The sequence below is a fragment of the Bos mutus genome, chromosome 7, assembly GCF_027580195.1.
Source record: "Bos mutus isolate GX-2022 chromosome 7, NWIPB_WYAK_1.1, whole genome shotgun sequence".
Taxonomy (NCBI): domain Eukaryota; kingdom Metazoa; phylum Chordata; class Mammalia; order Artiodactyla; family Bovidae; genus Bos; species Bos mutus.
Window position 1 is genome coordinate 34,129,170 of NC_091623.1, and position 18,987 is coordinate 34,148,156.

Below are 18,987 nucleotides of genomic sequence, written 5' to 3' on the forward strand. Positions count from 1 at the left end.
TTTTCGGGGGGAAGGAAGTATGGAGCTGTTTGCAGCAAATCAGTAAGGAATGCATGGAATGACACAATTTGTTGTATTTTAGAGCTTTGATAGAGTATGTAAGTCTAATAAAAATAATAGTAGTTTGCATACTGGTTTCTTTTACCAAGTAAGTTCAGTTCAGTTCAGTCACTTAGTTGTGTCTGACTCTTTCTCACCCCATGGACTGTAGCATACCAGGCTTCCCTGTCCATCACCAACTCCTAGAGCTTACTCAAACTCATGTCCATCGAGTGGGTGATGCCATCCAACCATCTCATCCTCTGTCGTCCCCTTCTCCTCCTGCCCTCAATCTTTCCCAGCATCAGGGTCTTTTCAGATGAGTCATTTCCTCTCATCAGGTGGCAAAACGATTGAGTTTCAGCTTCAGCATCAGGCCTTCCAATGAATATTCGGGACTGATCTCCTTTAGGATGGACTGGTTGGATCTCCTTGCAGTCCAAGGGACTCTCAAGAGTCTTCTCCAACACCACAGTTCAAAAGCATCAATTCTTTGGCTCTCAGACTTGTTTATGGTCCAACTCTCACATCCATACATGACCACTGAAAAAACCATAGTTTTGACTAGACGGACCTTTGTTGGCAAAGTAATGTCTCTGCTTTTTAATAGGCTGTCTAGGTTGGTCATAGGTTTTCTTCCAAGGAGCAGGCATCTTTTAATTTCATGGCTGCCATCACCATCTGCAGTGATTTTGGAGCCCCCCAAAATAAAATATTCACTATTTCCATTGTTTACCCATTTATTTGCCCTGTAGTGATGGGACTGGATGCCATGATGTTAGTTTTTTGAATAATGAATTTTAAGCCAACTTTTTCACTCTTCTCTTTCACTTTTCCTCAAGAAGCTCTTTAGTTCCTCTTCATATTCTGCCATAAGGGTGGTGTCATCTGCATATGAGCATAAAATAAGCATATAATCTTATTTTTTCACTTTTTAAATTTCTACTTTTTATTTTGATTGCCTGATTTTATGGATTTATATTCTAGTGATGTATCTAACTTGTTCCATATGCATTAGTATAATGATAATCATAGCTGGAATTTCTACCTCATGTTGACTACAAGTTTGGCACTAAGTACTTTCAAATATATTATTACAATGCTTATCATCAAAACAAGCTATAATGGAGATCGGTTTTTCTCATATAAGGAACTGAAGATACAGAAAAGTTAATCATCATATTGTCAGAATATTGAACTCAGGTCGTGTGGTTTCAGAGTTAACATGTTAAAAATTTGTATATGCATTTGGTTTTGTGTATGTTAATATAATAAGCAGTCGATTTTTTTGTGGATATAAAAATTAACCTTAGATATAGATTCACTTATTTGCCACATTTGCATGTTTGTGCATGTAATGCACCTTTTCCTTAAAATTATTTGCCTATTTGAAAAATAACAAGCATTAAGGTCACCTGTAAAGTACATGGTTATTCTGATTTTACCTGAGGCAGAGGAAACCACTAAAGGAAAATGCACAATTCTATACCAGCCTTGCCAGCACCAAAGTTGGATCTGGGAGTGAATTTAATACTCCCAGTCCTGTTCAAAACATGGCACTTCCTTCTAGGAATTAAATACAGCATCCTTTAAATTTGTCAAATCTATAGTTATGTTGTCCACATCTTCTAGGAAAATACTAACCTTCATGAGGCAGAGAAAACAAAGATGTGTCATTTAAAAGAATAGGTATTATAATATTTTAAATACAACGTAAATGTCATGTCAACATTTTTGAAGGAATAAGGCAAAAATAAATCATTAATTAGGTAAATTCTCCATAGTGCTTCAGCATCAATTTCCTTTAAGTACATTTTTTATTAAAAGCTCTTCTGAAGAAAATGTCTTTCATGGCTTCAGTGTGTAGCTTAAAATTAAACATTATCCCTCCTAATATGAAATTCCTTTTAAAATAATATCGGGAATTCAGATTTCATTTTGTTTTCTTTTATTCCAGGTCAGGATGTAGTGACTTTAGCAATGACGAGAAGAATGTGGCAAGAGGCTGAGTTATACTGTTTGCTTCCGCCTTTGCTGGTCTGATCACACAGGTTAAGCAGGCCCCTTTCTGGCACCCCACTCCAGTACGCTTGCCTGGCAAATCCCATGGACGGAGGAGCCTGGTGGGCTGCAGTCCATGGGGTCAGGAGTCAGACACGACTGAGTGACTTCACTTTCACTTTTCACTTTCCTGCACTGGAGAAGGAAATGGCAACCCACTCCAGTGTTCTTGCCTGGAGAATCCCAGGGACGGGGGAGCCTGGTGGGCTGCCGTCTATGGGGTCTCATAGAGTCGGACATGACTGAAGCGATTTACTAGTACTTACCAGTTAGGTAACCAAGACTCCTAACAATAAGGTTTTGTGATTATATGAATTCAGCAGAATCAGTGTCAAGTCATAATTATAATACGGTGCTGTTTTTAACTCTTCAAGGCATTTTCCTCCCTCTTTTAGAAAAAAAAAAAAAAAAGCCTTTGATGTGCTGTGATAGACTCCTTGGGTATTGATCCAGTCTTAAAAGAAACAAGCCTACTTTACAATAGAAAGATACCCAGCTGTAACAAAACAACAACGAAGAGAAAACGAGAAAGCAGGTGAATTTAGTCACTCGTCTGTATCTATTTAGGAACCTGTCAAGATGACTTTTTAAAATCCAGTAATTAGGAATAAATCCTCTATCTATATAAAATATACAGTGAGTAAATATTTACACTTAGAGCAGTGAATGGAGTACGCCCAGAAACCTGGGAACAGTTTTCTCAATTGTGATTTGGGATTTAGTGATGATGCTGTAGGAAATATTTTTTTGTGGGACTGGGTGTACCAGTGTGGGGTTTCTCCAGGAATCTTGGTCAAGGAGTTTGATTATGCCATCTGAGACTTCACCAGTGTGTTGCAAATATGCAGCCATCTTGCTGTGCGTTGAAATGTTGCCATTAAGGTGGATGATCATGGTTCTTAGCATAGCCATACCATGGAACCAGTTTGCGTTTTACCAAAAATAATAATAATAAAAGTTGAAAATTAAAAACATGATATTTTTATTAACAACGACTGGAATATAAGGTCTCAGGACAAAGGGATTATGACTTGAAACGGTGTTTTGTATAGTTTTGAAAAAAATGTAACTACTCAAATGCAAATATGTGACTGATGTGGTAATTCTTTTATCTGTATTTATGCTCTTTTTCTCTCGTAATGTTTTTAATATTCTGCTCTTTGACACAGCAGGCAGCTGAATTGTAAGAACTTTGTCAAAAGCACTTTGAATATTATCCTGACAACCTTGGTGGCTAGATTTTTTTTTTTTTTTGGCATTTTAAGGAGACAGGTGAGTAACCTAGAGAGTTAAGGGGGAAAGAAACCCTTTTAGGCAATAGAAGCTACAAGTTGCCAGTCACAAATACCACAATACGTATGAACATTACTTAACCAAAAGTAACTAAGAAAGGAAGAAAGAGAGAAAGGGAGAGAAAATATTTGAATTTGATTCTAATCTCCTATAAACCAGATGACATGCTTTTTAAGGACGGTGAGATCCACAGCTTTGCAGTTCATCTGAATAACAAATATCAATTAGGAGTGCTTCATGAATAATACATTCGAGTATTTAAGGTATACAGTGTTAGGAAGCAAGATGTCTGTAGAGGTAGCTGGCAGGTGTTTCTGGTATGTGTGAAGTTACTTAAAATTGGGCTGTTGGAAAACATTATTCTTTTGTAACTATTGATGCATCTTTATTAGGAATTTAGAAAGTACTTACTATGTTGTCTGAACAACTTCCCAACGTGTAAGTTATGTGGCAAAACTTAGATGTGGTCAAAGATATGATGGATTTGAAGGAGACTTTATATCTTTAAAAGAGAAAGATGTTCAATTGTATTGTCAAAGGAGCTATACTTATTTGAATTAACGGTTGCTAACTTTTGCCTGGGGTTTTTTTCCCAGATGTCAACTGAAAGGATAAACATAATCCTCAGTTATTCTCCTTGCATCTGCCAAGCACCCAGGCCAAGTTCAGGTGAATAGCACAGGAGACTGAGGGGAAAGGAGTCCTGCAGTCCCTTCACCATTCCTGGAAAGCACAACTGAAGTGAAGTGGCTCAGCCATGTCCGACTCTTTGAAGTCCCATGAACTGTAGTCTGCCAGGCTCCTCTGTCCATGGGATTTCCCAGGAAGAGTACTGGAGTGGGTTGCCATTTCCTTCTCCAGGAAAGCACAGTTAGTGTCACGCTAATTGAAATGGTTTCATTTTGTTTAGAGTGTTTCTTGAAAATTCCAGCACTAGGAAATATCTATTGTTATGCTTTAGTTTGAAAATGGATTTTAAAAACTATTTTAAATAGTGTTGTATTGATCTTTTTAAAATCACAGCTGAGTACACTGCCCTAAATAACAAACATAACAAAACTCCAGTTTTTATCCGTTGAGATTTTAGATCCCAGTGAGGATGAAGCATCAGGATGCCTTGGTCATCTTTTGAGAGGGCACTGGGGAAGCAAGTGTCAGGCGGAAGGGTAATGTCTTTCTAACAGTTGGTACCTGATACTGGCATGATAATGTAATAACATGGACCGAGCATTGGGCTTCACAGGTGTCAGTTGCCATTTGTGAAACAGAGAAGTGTTAAGGTCCTTTCAGGCCCTTTCTGGCAGGTCTCTTCACCACCCGAGAGGGCCACATCTCTGCAGGTTCAATCCTACTCTAAATCTGGGTGATGTTTGTGGATTTTGCAAGAAAATGGTTGGATAAACTCCCTTCCCAAGTGAAAGAAGAAATACCTTCAGTTCATTTTTCCTTTTTACTGCTCTTACTGAAGTGTGTTCTCCTTTGCCCCTCCCTCCCTTCCTTCATCTCTTCCTTTCTTTTCTCTTTGCTCCCTCGTTCCCTGGCTTCCTTACCTTTATTTCTGTTTTTGGTCTCAGATGCTTATTAAAATCAATAAAAACTACCAAAACATCTGTTTGAGTTAAGATGCTTATTTGTTTACTTAAAAGTTCAGGTGTTATTCTGGGTTCAGCTAGTAGTTGATCAAAGACACCGTGAGTAGCTAGTTTCTTTCCATTTCTCTACTTTACCTTCTGCAAAGTCACTTCTGAATCCAGACCTGTCTTTAAAGATTATCTTTTTGATAGCTTTCATGGGAAATTAGGAAAAGCTTTTGCTCCAGAATTCATCCTTTCTCATAGCCAGAATGGAACCTGACACAAAGCTGAAATCATTGTTATCCAAGGAAATGGAGTTTGTGATTCGCTGAGGCCAAGGAATTTCAGTTTGGGCTCAGTACCAACCCCATTTTAGGCATGGCCTAAAATGAGGGATGTGATTCACTAGAACGAATATACCTGCTAAACCTATTCTCTAGGGAATTTCACTTAGTCCTGAGACTTTAAATTTAACTAAACACTAGTGACTGTATTTTATATTACATAATATATAATAACCAGTAAATTATATAATGTGTGTGTTTATCTCCTGCTGTGTGTATGCATATGTGTATGCATATATGTGTATATGTATGTGCTGCTGATGCTAAGTCACTTCAGTCATGTCCGACTCTGTGTGACCCCATAGAGGGCAGTCCACCAGGCTCCTCTGTCTTTGGGATTTTCCAGGCAAGAGTACTGGAGTGGGGTGCCATTGCCTTCTCCAGTGTATGTTTGTGTGTGTGTGTGTGTGTGTGTGTGTGGGTAGGAATGTATGCATGTGTATATGTATGTATGTATGTATATACACATATCTCCAGTATGGGACACTCCTCTTTTATTTTATTTTTTTTTTGTGTGTGTGTGCATCCAGTTTCCTGTTCAGCACTTCTACTCTGACGTCTAATTGTTGTCCTTGTTCAGTCGCTAAGTTGTGGCCAGCTCTTTGTGACCTCATGGACTCCAGCACGCCAAGCTCCTCTGTCCTCCACTAGCTCCTGGAGTTTGCTCAAGTTCATGCCCATTGGGTTGGTGATGCCATCCAACCATCTCATCCTCTGCTGTCCTCTAATCCTTTTGTCTTCAATCTTCCTTAGCATCAAGGTCTTTTCCAGTGAGTCACTTCTTCTCATCAGGTCGCCAAAGTATTGGAGTTTCAGCTTCAGCATCAGTCCTTCCAATGACTATTCAGGGTTGATTTACTTTAAGATTGACTGGTTGGATCTCCCTGAAGTCCAAGGGACTCTCAAGTCTTCTCTGGCACCACAGGTTAAAAGCATCAGTTCTTCGGTGCTCAACCTTCTTTATGGTCCAACTCTCACATCCATACATGAAAACCATATAGCTTTGACTATATGCACCTTTGACATTGAACAGACCCTTACAGTTTAGCATGTCTCAGACCAAACTCCTGAATTCCGTCCACTGTAGGCTATTTTCCCTTCTATTCTTTCCTATCAGTAACAGCTTACCCAGTCGCTCAGTGCCAACAGTGCGGAGCCATCTTCTTTTCCCTCCTACTTCGGGCCTCTGTGGCTCCACACTCACTGAGTATCCTGTATTTCCCTCCCTCCACTGCTCTCGTGAAGCTGCCATCATTTATTTCTGTAATGACCTGGTGACTCTTCTTGGGGCTTTAGCTCTCACCCCCTTACTCTATTCTATTCTGTCTATAAACAGTGATGTTTTAAAAGCATTAGTCAGATTTTCTGAGACTCCCTAGTGAACATCCTATCACACTGAGAATAATCTGCAAATTTCTCAGTATGACATGAAAGGGCCTTCATAATCTGACCCTTGGATATCTCACCACCTTCATGTTTTTCCCACTAATAATCTGCTCCAGACACATGCCTTTCTGGCAGTTCCACACCCACATTAAGCACTTCTACTGTTCTGAGCTTCTTCATTTGCTCTGCCTGAAATGCTCTTCCCTAAAGTCGTGTCATAATTCAGCCTAATTCCTCACTTCTTTTTCTTGGTTTGCACCTCAGATTTTACTGTTGGAAAGAAAACTTTTCTGACACTGCCACTGCCACCTAAAATTTCGTACGCTCTCAGTATCTGTAAGTATCCCCTTATCCTGCTTTTGTTTATAAAAATAATTTTTCAACTTTTCCCCAAGTTCTACCTAGTATTATGTGTATGTATGTTCATCTTATATCCTGTCCCAGCCCATCTTACCCTACTGTATCATCATTTATCACACTTGCATGTAGCCTACATGAATGCAGAAACTTCATTTTGGTCACTTCTGTATCCACAGTACTTGAAACACTGGTTGGAGCATAATGAGTGCTCAGTAAATATATAATGAATAAAAGTCTGTAATGTAAGTTTTCAAACTAAATTCTCATTTGAACTGCAGTTTGAAAGATCAGTACCTGAACAGTATTTTCTAACATCCCCACCGCCCCCCCAACCCTCCCCGGTATAATAGCTAAAATACTTGTTACCCATTCTGGGCACCACTATTCATTCTATTTTTCCTCTTCTTTTCTTTGAGTGTTTGTGTGTGTGTGTGTGTGTGTGTGTGTGTGTGTGGCTTGTCTTTAGCTCTTTAGTGAGTGCATAAGAAAAACAGTGATTAGAAGAAAATAAGATTATGTATTTGGGAGACTATTTGTAATGATTAAGCATCCATTCTTCTGTTAAAGATAAACTCTTTTTCTTCTTTGGGTGAAGTAGTGTTTTCTGAGCAGAAATAAGAGTCTGCCTAAGTTGTAGGTGGTCACATTCGTGTCAATACATTGCTTTTGCTGGATTCCTGTGTTTTATGTAAGAAATAGTGGGCTGATACATTTTGTACTTCAGCTATTGCACCTTTTCTGGTTGCTTTGTTAAACATGGTCAGTCCTGGTGTTGGGAAGATCCCCTGGAGAAGGGAATGGCAACCCATCCCAGTATTCTCGCCTGGAGAATCCCATGAAGAGAAGAGCGTGGCGGGCTACAGTCCATGGCGTCACAAAGAGTTGGATGTGACTGAGCAACATGACACTTTCAGTAAACATGTCCCAGTCTGTGGGACTTTGTCATTTGTCTTTGAAACAGAAATGCATCTGTGGGAAAGCACTTTTATTTTATTATTTTTTTAATTTAATTTAATTTTTTAACTATATATAGGAAAGCACTTTTAAAAGGCCTCATTATACATCATCTGTTTGTTATGTTTTACCAGTACTTTACTGGGCCTCGTCTGTTGATAAAGGATAAGTAACTATAGGCAAAGTCCAGATTTGGGGATTCTTTCATCTACCATTAGGATAAGAACTTTCGTGCACACCATTAATTATATAGATTCCAAAGCATAGCTAAAATATGACCTGGTGTTAGGATATTATCTTATTATGTACAGTAAGAAATGCATGGTTTAGGGAAAATTTATATTCTTTCTTTTCTCTTTTGGGAACACAATTTTTAGAATGATTACAGATTTATTAAAAGAAACAAACTAATGCTCTTTGATGGATTAAGTTTTAGTATTTTTTCCCTCTTTCAAGAGGTTAGAGTAGTTGGATTTGGGTGAAAAAGTGGAAATAAGTTTTTCTGAAATTCGTCCAAATCCTTCGAATTAAAATACGCAGGGCTTACTGAAATTGCCTTTTGTATGTCTCTCTGTCCCTGTATGTAGCACAGACGGACAGCCACATGAAGGCACAGTGGGAAGGTGGCCACCTGCGAGCCAAGGAGAGAGTCCTCAGGAGAAACAAACCTGCCTTGAGCTTCCAGCTTCCAAAAATGTGAGACAATACATTTCCATTATGTGACTGACTGAGTCTGTGATATTTGGCAGTCCTGGCAAACTAAACATTTTTTATCCTGTGTATTTTTTTAAAAATTAGTATCTCTTCACATGACTTAGTGAAAGGTGATCCAAATTATTATTAAACATTTTAGTTCATCCACTCTTAAGGGGAAGAGAATGGAGATTTACCTTTTGAATGTAGGATTATCAAAGAATTCACAGTCATATTTTTAAACTGCAATATTTTTGGAGAGAATGGAGGAGGTAGTTACTGGGAAGGAACATGGAGTGAGGCTTTTGTAGGATACTCTATAATCTATTTCTTCATTGAGTATTGCTTCCATGGATATATTTCTTTTGTGATAATTCCCTGTGCTCTATCTATACTTTTGTGAATTTTTCCATATGTGTGTTATATTACCAAAAAAGAGTTAAAATGCTTAATGCTAATTTTGATCATCTTTCACTAAAACATTTAGCCATCTGAAGAGATACTTTTAAAGAAAATACACAGGATTCAAATGTTGTTAAGTGTAAACAGGCTAATTAATCATGTAGATGTGCAGCAAATGGTGTACAATAAGTTGATATTTTCTACATCTACCAGAACACCAAATATCCTAGCATAAACTATCATAATATATGATGGCTCAGGGTACATCTAGTACTTAGAATTCATGAAGGCAGTCAATTTTTTTCTGTACTCAATTCTGATTAGTTGTAAGATTAAATATTTTTGTTAAGATTATGGTTATGTGGCTTCGTGGTATATCTTTTTGCCACAGATGCCTCAGGATAAAGACAGATCCTGCAGAGAAGGTGAGTGCTGTGCACTATTTGTACAGAAAGGTTGTGGCATTGTCGCCAATATTGGAGATGCAGGTGTGCCTTGGATTTACTAAAGGATTGCATTCTCCACTGCATTTGACTCTGTGTTAAATGCTGCTATGAAAAAGGAACAGATAAGTAAGAGATTCTCTTGCGTGTATGGGAAGGGACATCTTAATGTCAAACCCCTCAGTCTCACTGAAACGAGGCTGACACACATGTTTTAAAGACGTAAAGATAAATCCTGCGTCTTTAAGGCTCACTCACTGCTTTTTTAAACCTCTGAAATTACTTCCATGATGATGAATTCTGGTTCTACTGATAGGTGACATTAGAAAAGTGAGAGGGGACCCTTGATAATTATGGCAGAGTGTGCTTTGGAGAGGTCCCATTTTCTATATGTAAAAGCCACCAGGTTCACTCTTTATATAATTCTGAACTGAAATGAAAATTAATATATGGTAATCAGAGTTCACCTCTTGAGAATACTTACCTTGAGAATACCACTTTTATCTAAGTGTTCATTAGCAAAGGTAATAAATCTAATATTCTCTCCCAAATAATCATGCATTAAAAAGCTATTTCCAGAACCAGAGTATAAATGTGCACCATCTGAATTAACAAAGAACAATTTTAAAGAAACTTAAAGATGAGTTTTAAGCAGGTGCTGGGATTTTATTAACTATTTTTTTGTGTGCCACAAAAGAGAGCCATCTCTCTTTGTCAATCAAGGCTCCTAGGCTTCATTTAGAATTTTTGACATTTGTAGATATAAATACAGCATCTGAATAAGAGCAGGATATTTAGGTGACTCTTCTAGCAGAGTTCTGAAGGATGGGGTTATACACACTAATAATGTGATTATCAAAATTGTTTTTGATGATGTACAGGATTAAAAAATGGGTCTGATGATTTCTTAGTCTGCACTCTACCTAAGGGAAATGGAAATAGATGAAAAGATGTACAGCAGTTAAAAAGATCAGAATACTGAAAGAGCAGTTATTATTATTACAGTAAATTTGGTCTGGAACATTTGAAGATGAGCCTGAGCCCTTGGTTGATAACCATTGCCCTGAAGAAACCTAGAAATGATTTCCCTTGGAAGTAGGCTAAGGAAGATAATTCCAAAAGGACTTTCTTGATTACAGTTAATAAGCTTTCAGCCTGTAGTGATGTTCATGCACACAGAATGAACAAAATTTCTGATGTGGGCTTCTGAATACAGGGGCCTTCAGGATTTTGCTTGGAAAAAGTAGTCCTTTGTTTGTGCGTCTTAGCAGTGGCGGTCTCTATGTGTACATTCATTTGTACGTGGAAATTGGAATTCACATGGATGGTCTATCTAGAGAATATGTATTCTCACGTTCATGAACATTCCATAATTTGCAGCATGGGTGTTTGGGAGGTTAGATATTATCTAGTGGGAGTGGCATGCTGCTGCTGCTGCTGCTAAGTCGCTTCAGTCGTGTCCGACTCTGTGCGACCCCATGGACTGCAGCCCACCAGGCTTCTCCGTCCCTGGGATTCTCCAGGCAAGAACACTGGAGTGGGTTGCCATTTCCTTCACCAATGCATGAAAGTGGAAAGTGAAAGAAGTCGCTCAGTCGTGTCTGACTCTTAGCGACCCCATGGACTGCAGCCCACCAGGCTCCTCCATCCATGGGATTTTCCGGGCAACAGCACTGGAGTGGGGTGCCATTGCCTTCTCCCAGGGAGTGGCATAGTAATTCTCATTTCATTTACATTGGATACTTTTGTAGCAGTGTCACTTCATGTGTAGTACTTATAACTCAGAAGCAACTCCATTTTAAACCTGCACTTGTGAGTGTATATGTGTTTGTAGGTTTCTATTTTAAGAATATAAAGGTGCTTCTCTCCACCTGAACAGTGTTTTTCAAATGGGGTATCGTGTGGGGCAGCCTAGGTCAGAGAAGAATATGAATGCCATGGTAACGGAAGAGGAGAGGAAGGCTTTGGAGCAAGACAGCTTGACTCTGAATCCTGCTCTCAGTACTTTAGTCCCTACTTTCTTTATCTGTAAAATAATGGTAATAATACCCTATCTCATAAGATATTTTAAAATTAAATGAGCTAAAGAATGAAAAGCGCCTGTATGTTATTTGAAATACACTGAACCGTGAGTAGCCAGCGGACATTATCGCATTTCTTTCTAGATCGGTGAACTTCATGAAAGGGTGGTGATTGTGGTAGAACTGCCTTCTGCTGTGTTTCCAGCACAACCAGCTGCCTCACCATTATGTGCCGTGGGCCACAAGAGCAAAGAGACTACAGATGGCCTGGAACAAGCCATTCCCTCTGCCTGAGACATGATTTAGAGTGAATTCTGAGGTTCAGTCTTCACAATTCATCAATAGTCTATCATTTAATAGACAGAATTAGAAGGCCAAAAGAGGAACGGCACATTTTAAGGCTTCAAAATTTGGTATTCCAGGGCAGTTTGGAAGAATTTATTCAAGATAGACATATGTGCCAGGATTGAAGAATAAAAATTAAGGGCAGAGTTATTTTGAGTACATTCACCATTCCAAAAGGCAATCTGGGTAATTCATAGCAGATAGTGGCAGCTTTATAAGACATCATCATCAATAAACATTTATAAGCATCCACTAGGGCCAAGACCATACCTGGCACTAGAAATTACTGAATAATTGCTTAACTCCAAGTTTCATTTTGGTTCTGGAGACATGGTCATGCATTGGTGCATAAGGGAGTGTTCATGATGGTGAATGATCACAGTAAGATTTTATCATCACTATTGAAAAGCATGCCACATATGATTTCCAATTTATGATGGAAGCAACCAAAATATGGTATGTTCAAATATGTCATATTATGAAGACTTTATTTAATGTATAAGTTATTCCAATGAAAATTTTAAAAGCCTTGTAAATAACACTTTCTTTGATGCTTTTTCTTTTATCACTTTATACTAGTCAATTTTTTGATGGGTTTTACAACCATTGACACATACTCCTGAACACAGTGAAACTACACACAAAGGGAATTCTCTCAGAAAAAAAAGTTTAAAGATTGGAATTTTATTTCAGGCCACAGCAGAATGCTTTAGAGCAGATAGAGATCTAATGAGTTATCCATTGGCACCAAGACTCTAAACTCTGTCTTACAAATGGACTTGATATAATTCGTGTTAGCCTGGCAGGAACAAATTGACAATGGAAAGTGTGGGCTCACTCATACACTGTACTGGCTTATTGACATTAGTGTACCTTGTTAGATAAATTTACACATTTTCATCATCGGAGGCTCTACAAATGACATTAAAATTATCTTTGAGTTTCAGAAAGGAGTCCTTAATTACTACATAGTTACATCTGTCTTTAATAAAATGTCTCCCCGCCTTTTTTTTTCCTTTTGTAGAAGAGAAACTAAGAGAGAAATACCTTCGACCAGAGGGCTCCTCAGATTATGTTAGATACATCACAGGGATTCATTCTCTTAAAATGTGGATTCTGATTCATTAGGTTTGGGAGGGATATGAAAAATGTGCATTTCTAACAACTCCCAGCTGATACTTTTGCGTGTAGTTCATGCACCACATTTTCAGTAGCAGAACCTGAGCTAACTCATTGGCATGACTTCATTTTAAATGGAAATAGCTGAACTCTAGGGGAAAATGTGCTTTGGTTATTATTGGAATTTGGTTACTTTGAGTGCTAGCCACACCGAGGAAAGACATTCTAACCATCGTCTATGAACCTGTGACAGCAAATTTTGTTTTCCAGGATACTCTTTGTTCTATGTAAGAGTCCTTTCAGATTTTCTAATCTGTGCCAGTAGTGAAGCTGCAGTTTTGTTTCTGTTGTAAATTTATCAGGATAGCATATCAGGAAACCTTCCTTCCGTAAACAAAGTCTGAAATGTTTTATTTCTATTCTTTTGCAAATTAACATAGAAGACTGTTTTCAATCTTGGATGTTACGACCTATTATCTTGTTTTAGTGTCTCATTTATTATGTATTGGTTTAAAATTTTAAAAGAGTATCAGATATAGTTTACCTTTTCTTTATTCTTTACATACTGGAGCGTTTCTCCCAATAAAACTAATTTGAGAAAGTAAGGAATATTGCCCTTTGAAAGAAATGCAGAAGTAATCTTACGGGAATGAATAGTCAAATTCTTGGTAGCTCCCAGGTGGACTTTAAAAAATCTACTGCAAAGTCAGTCATCTGAAAGTCAAAGCTCTTTTGAGTTGGAATGGGTCTGAATATCAAGAGCAAAACCTGGAGGTCTCAGGGCAGAGGGTTTATGTGGGGAACCTCAGAATGGGGACGAGTATATGAATGACATGAAGGCATTGTGCCCACTCGAATGGAGCTAGCTTTGTTTTGATCGGTGATTAGAAGATCAGAGGGACTATAGTCTCAGAGGCTGCCTGGGATCACGGTCTGGGTACAGGGGAAGGTAATGGGGTGGAGAGTATGTATGAAACACAGATCTATTTAGGGCATCGTGGGAGCAGAGAGAGAAACATGCCCTGCCTTGCAGAGTACAGTTGCTGAGACTAGAATCCTCCCTGGAACACTTATGTCTAGTGGGTTTTGGAGGGATAGAGCAGCAAAGACTGAGAGGAATACCTCCGACACTTGGCCTTGGTGGACTCTCTCAAAGTCCTGTCCTCCTAAGTGGGGAAGGAGACCTTTCAGCCTGGATCAGAGTGAGGAGTAGATACATGCTTGGACTGGCTACGACTGAGGCCTTCAGAAGAAAATGGCAGTATCTGATGAAGGAGCCTAGATGAGATGAGTTACATACAACGTGGAGAGTTCAGAGTCCTGGGCCAGATGTCCAGCAATACAAACATACAAACAACCCTTTAGAACATAGCTTACCTCCAGTAAGAGAGGAAGGGGAAGTCAGATGGGGATGGAAGTGCTGGAAGAATCCTAAGGAGTGAATGCAGTTGAACTAAACAGAGATCAACTTAAAGAAGTGACTCTGCTTAACTTGAATTGCAAAGTCTGAGTTATTCTTTCACTGTTGAGGCTCATGAAGTAAATTAAATATAACAGTCAAAAATGGGGAAAAAAAAAAGCACAACCTGAAAGTTGAGAGTTATGTTTTATTCAGTGGGCGAAACTGAGGAATTAAGCCCAGGACACAGCATCTCAGATAATTCTGAGAGACTTCTACAAAGAGGAAGAGGGGGAATATAGGAGTTTCCATAACAAAACCAGGTCGTTGGAACATCAAAAGATTGCTGTTACTAAAAGAAGACCGGATATCTCAAGTTAAGGCATTTAGCACTTCTCTGTGTATGAGAAGATGAGTCGGAGCTCACCGAGACCATTCCCTTCCAGAGGCCCCTGAGCTGGCGGGGGCCAGCCCTCTGTGCTTTTGCACCCAGAGTCTTTTCAGGGTATGGCAGTTGACTGAGGGGGCGGGCACTGTCTGTTTCCACCCTGAGTTCTCCAGGCTCACTGCTGGGGCAGCTGTAATGTGATGGCTTGATGGCGGCAACGCCCTTTGTTCATGACAGGCAATATTTTAGTTCTGAAGTGTAGTAATACAGTTACAGTTTATCCGTCTGAGTTCTGTGCCTGTGCCAACTCATAATCTCTGTAGTAAGATGATGATAATAATGCCAGCCCTGCTTACTTTAATTTTAAATAATAGGAAAAACAAAATTCCTATGGAATTTGTAGAGTATTAACTTCAGGGTTAATTAAATCACGTCATCACCCTTCTTACATTCTTTGAACTCATCTCCTTGTTCCCGAAACAAAGCCCTGTACCTTTCCCCTGGCCTGAGAGACCCACCGTGTCTTGCTGTTCGCCAGCTCTGCAGCCCAGGCTTGTTCTGTTGCCCCATACCTATGTTTGTTTGTTCCAACCTCACGTTCTTAGAGTTCCTTAAACTTGACTTGCAGTTTTCCACCTCAAGGCATTTTCAGATGTTATTCTGTCTCCTTGGAAGATCCTCCCACCGGTAGGTCAAGTTTCCTTGCCAAATACTTTGTATCACATACTGCTTCTTTACAGTCTTGATCACAGTTGAAATAGATTTTTGTTGCTGTTGTGGATAATGTCAATCTTCCCTCACAGGTCTAAGCTTCAGTAGTCCAGTTCAGTTCAGTTCAGTCGCTCAGTCGTGTCCGACTCTTTGCGACCCCATGAATTGCAGCACACCAGGCCTCCCTGTCCATCAGCAACTCCCGGAGTTCACTCAAACTCACGTCCATCGAGTCAATGATGGCATCCAGCCATCTCATCCTCTGTCGCCCCCTTCTCCTCCCGCCCCCAATCCCTCCCAGACTCCCTCAGAGTCTTTTCCAATGAGTCACCTCTTCACATGAGGTGGCCAAAGTACTGGAGTTTCAGCTTTAGCATCATTCCTTCCAAAGAAATCCCAGGGCTGATCTCCTTCAGAATGGACTGGTTGGATCTCCTTGCAGTCCAAGGGACTCTCAACAGTCTTCTCCAACAGAGGCCGTGTCTGTTTGCTGATGTAGCCCTAGTGTATAGGATAACCCAACATGTTATACTCTTTAATATTTGGGGGAACACTCAAAATGAATGAGTAAATTGTATGATCTGATACTCTCATTCTACCTAAGATGTAGGGTCTGATGAAAGTGAGTTTTCTCCTTGCTTAACGATAATCAAAGTTGTTTTTAATGATACCTTGGGGAGAGGATGGGGAAAAAATTCAGATATACTAAAAATACATTCAAGAATATTGTCTCATTTAAGAAATCACTAACTACCCCACCCCATAGTGTTCCAGTCTTTTTAATATGTGTTTATTTATGAAACCTTCTCTCAAAAGAATCACTGGTTGTGCTTCTATTGTATTTCAGATAGGAGGTTATGGTTAGAACATCACAATATTTTATTTATTAAAAGAAAATTGGTCTCTTTGCAGCTTATTAAGTTCTGTGGTTTTTTTAGAAAATGAATAACCATGGTTGGCCCCTGTAGATATTTTTTCCCTATGTTAACTGAAAAGCCACATGATATTTTGAAAAGATGTTTGCTGTATCTGTAGGAGTGAAACAGTAAAGACCAATGAGACAGCCAAGACAGTCAAAAATGTCACCAGATAAATGAATCCCAGCTTGTATTCTTTTATACAAGATTACACAATTTTAAATTGCACTAAAATGGTACTAATTTGGCAATCTTGTCTCTGATATGCTTCGAGTCTTAAAATTCTACAAACTGTAGACTGGAGGGGCACTCACCCCAGGTTTGAATGAAATGTATTTACAGCACAGTGGGAGAAAAGTTTTATTTTATTCCTGGTTTTCTCTATGCTTCTTAGTGCAGAAGCAGTGGAGCCAACAAAACCATATCAATATTTAGCATCTCTTCTTTAAAAATGACAAGCTTTAGAAAAATAATTCAATATCAAGGTTAATAACCATAGCTCTGACTGCCCAGGTATGTTTCAAACACTATTTGAGGAAAGAGAATATTTCTCCTAAGAAAACTGTATGAATGTCAGACAACTATTTTTTCCATAAGACCTTATAAATAATAACTAATATTGTGCTAGGACAATAGAGGATTTTCTCAATATCCTCTGGGTGCCAGGTAGAATACTGGCTGTTAGCTTGCATTTATGACAAAGTATTATTTTTCTGCTAAAACAGATGGATTTTGAATTGACATTTTGGCATCACAGGAAAATACATACTGTCCTTTCAAACACCCCTCTCGGATACATCAGGAAAGCAACTATTAAGTGAAATGTAGGACAGCAGGGCTTCGTTCTACTTTTCTTATTCGTGTTTATTTGTTTGAATTGGCCATAGATAGGTTCCTAAGAATTGGAACTGTGTCAGAAGTGATTTGATTAAAGTCAAACAACAAGCAGAGTTATACCTTATCAAATGACTTCCCAAATGACTTTTTTGTGGGAGGGGCCACCTTCATGGACAAAATGTAGCAAGTTCAGAAAAGCTTTTCTGGGCATTGTTTCATTTGCAAGATGTAGTTAAAACTGGAAAATGACAGGAATATTTGCCAAATACAGATACTAACAGAATAACTTCCACTCCCATAAGTGTGGAAGTATTTAGCATTGAGTCCTATGTGACAACTTGAAAATAACATATAAATATTACTGAATAGAGATGTTTCCAGAATAATCCTGTATCTGTAAATCTGTAAATGTAGACTAAAAGAAATGTTAAAGTTGTGATTACAGAAATGTTTACTCAGGGAAATTATTACAGTGAGGATTTTATTGTAATTTTATTTTGGGGATTGTACATGTATGCTGCGTGCTCAGTTGTGTCCCACTTTTTTGTAGCCCACCAGGCTCCTCTGTTCCTGGGACTCTCCAGGCAAGAATACTGAAGTGGGTTGTCATTTCCTACTCCAGGGGATTTTCCCAACCCATTTTCCCAACCAATCTTTTCCCAAAGATTGAACCAGCATCTCTTGTATTGGCAGGTGAATTCTTTACCACTGAGTCACCTGGGGAGCCGGTATGTGAGATCGGGTCAATAAAGTAAGACTTACTGATTATTGCATTTATTTTGTTGTTGTTGTTGTTTAGTTGCTAAGTTGTGCTTAACTCTTTTGTGACCCCATGGACTTTACCTTGTCACACTCTTCTGTCCATGGAATTTCCCAGGCAAGATTATTGGAATGGGTTGCCATTTCCCTCTGCAGAGTATCTTCCTGATCCAGGGATTGAATGCTTATCTCTTGCATTGCAGGCAGATTCTTTATCACTGTGTCACAGTCAGAGGTGGATTTTACTAGGTAAAATTAGTTATGTGCAGTGCAATATTCAAATATATTTTATTTTTATATGAGAATTTTCTTTTTTCCTTCAGCTTCTCTAAGTGTTCACACATTTAATAGATCAGATTTGTTTTTTGAGCCACTTAATTGCTTTCCATTCAAATATGTGACTGTTTCCAATATAAAGCTATACCAGGAGCATTTTGACAACTCAGCTGAAGACTTTCCTTCAGTCATGTTGGCCTTTGAGGGCAGGAGGAGAAGGGGACGACAGAGGATGAGATGGTTGGATGCCATCACTGACTCAATGGACATGGGTTTGGGTGGACTCCGGGAGTTGGTGATGGACAGGGAGGCCTCGCATGCTGTGGTTCATGGGGTCGCAAAGAGTCGGACACAAATGAGTGACTGAACTGAACTATACACACTTAACCCTGCTCATGTGAACCATTTTAGTAAGCTACAGATAGTTGTGCCTTAACTTCACTTCCTGTGACATAATTTTCAATCATTTTGATGAAAGCTGTCAGTTTATTCCTTATTCATTTCTATCTTTCAAAAAGACTCGGAAGGCACTGCATTGTCATCTGCATGTCCAGTCGTTCCTTTCAGTCCTGAGTTATTCTTAGCAGTACATTTGCTTCTGCACCATGAACTTCAGACTGTCAAATGATACTGTATTGTTGAGACTATCAGTAAATATCTTTATAT

The 18,987-nt window shown here is 39.0% G+C and overlaps 1 long non-coding RNA gene across 1 annotated transcript in view; it reads left to right on the top strand.

Annotated features, from left to right (window-relative positions):
* Window positions 1-18,987, top strand: part of LOC138988616 (uncharacterized) — a 168,333-nt gene that overhangs the window by 108,130 nt on the left and 41,216 nt on the right. The window contains exon 2 of the long non-coding RNA XR_011464888.1: window positions 8,599-8,707. This is a non-coding gene — a long non-coding RNA (uncharacterized lncRNA). The remainder of the gene's footprint in view (window positions 1-8,598; window positions 8,708-18,987) is intronic.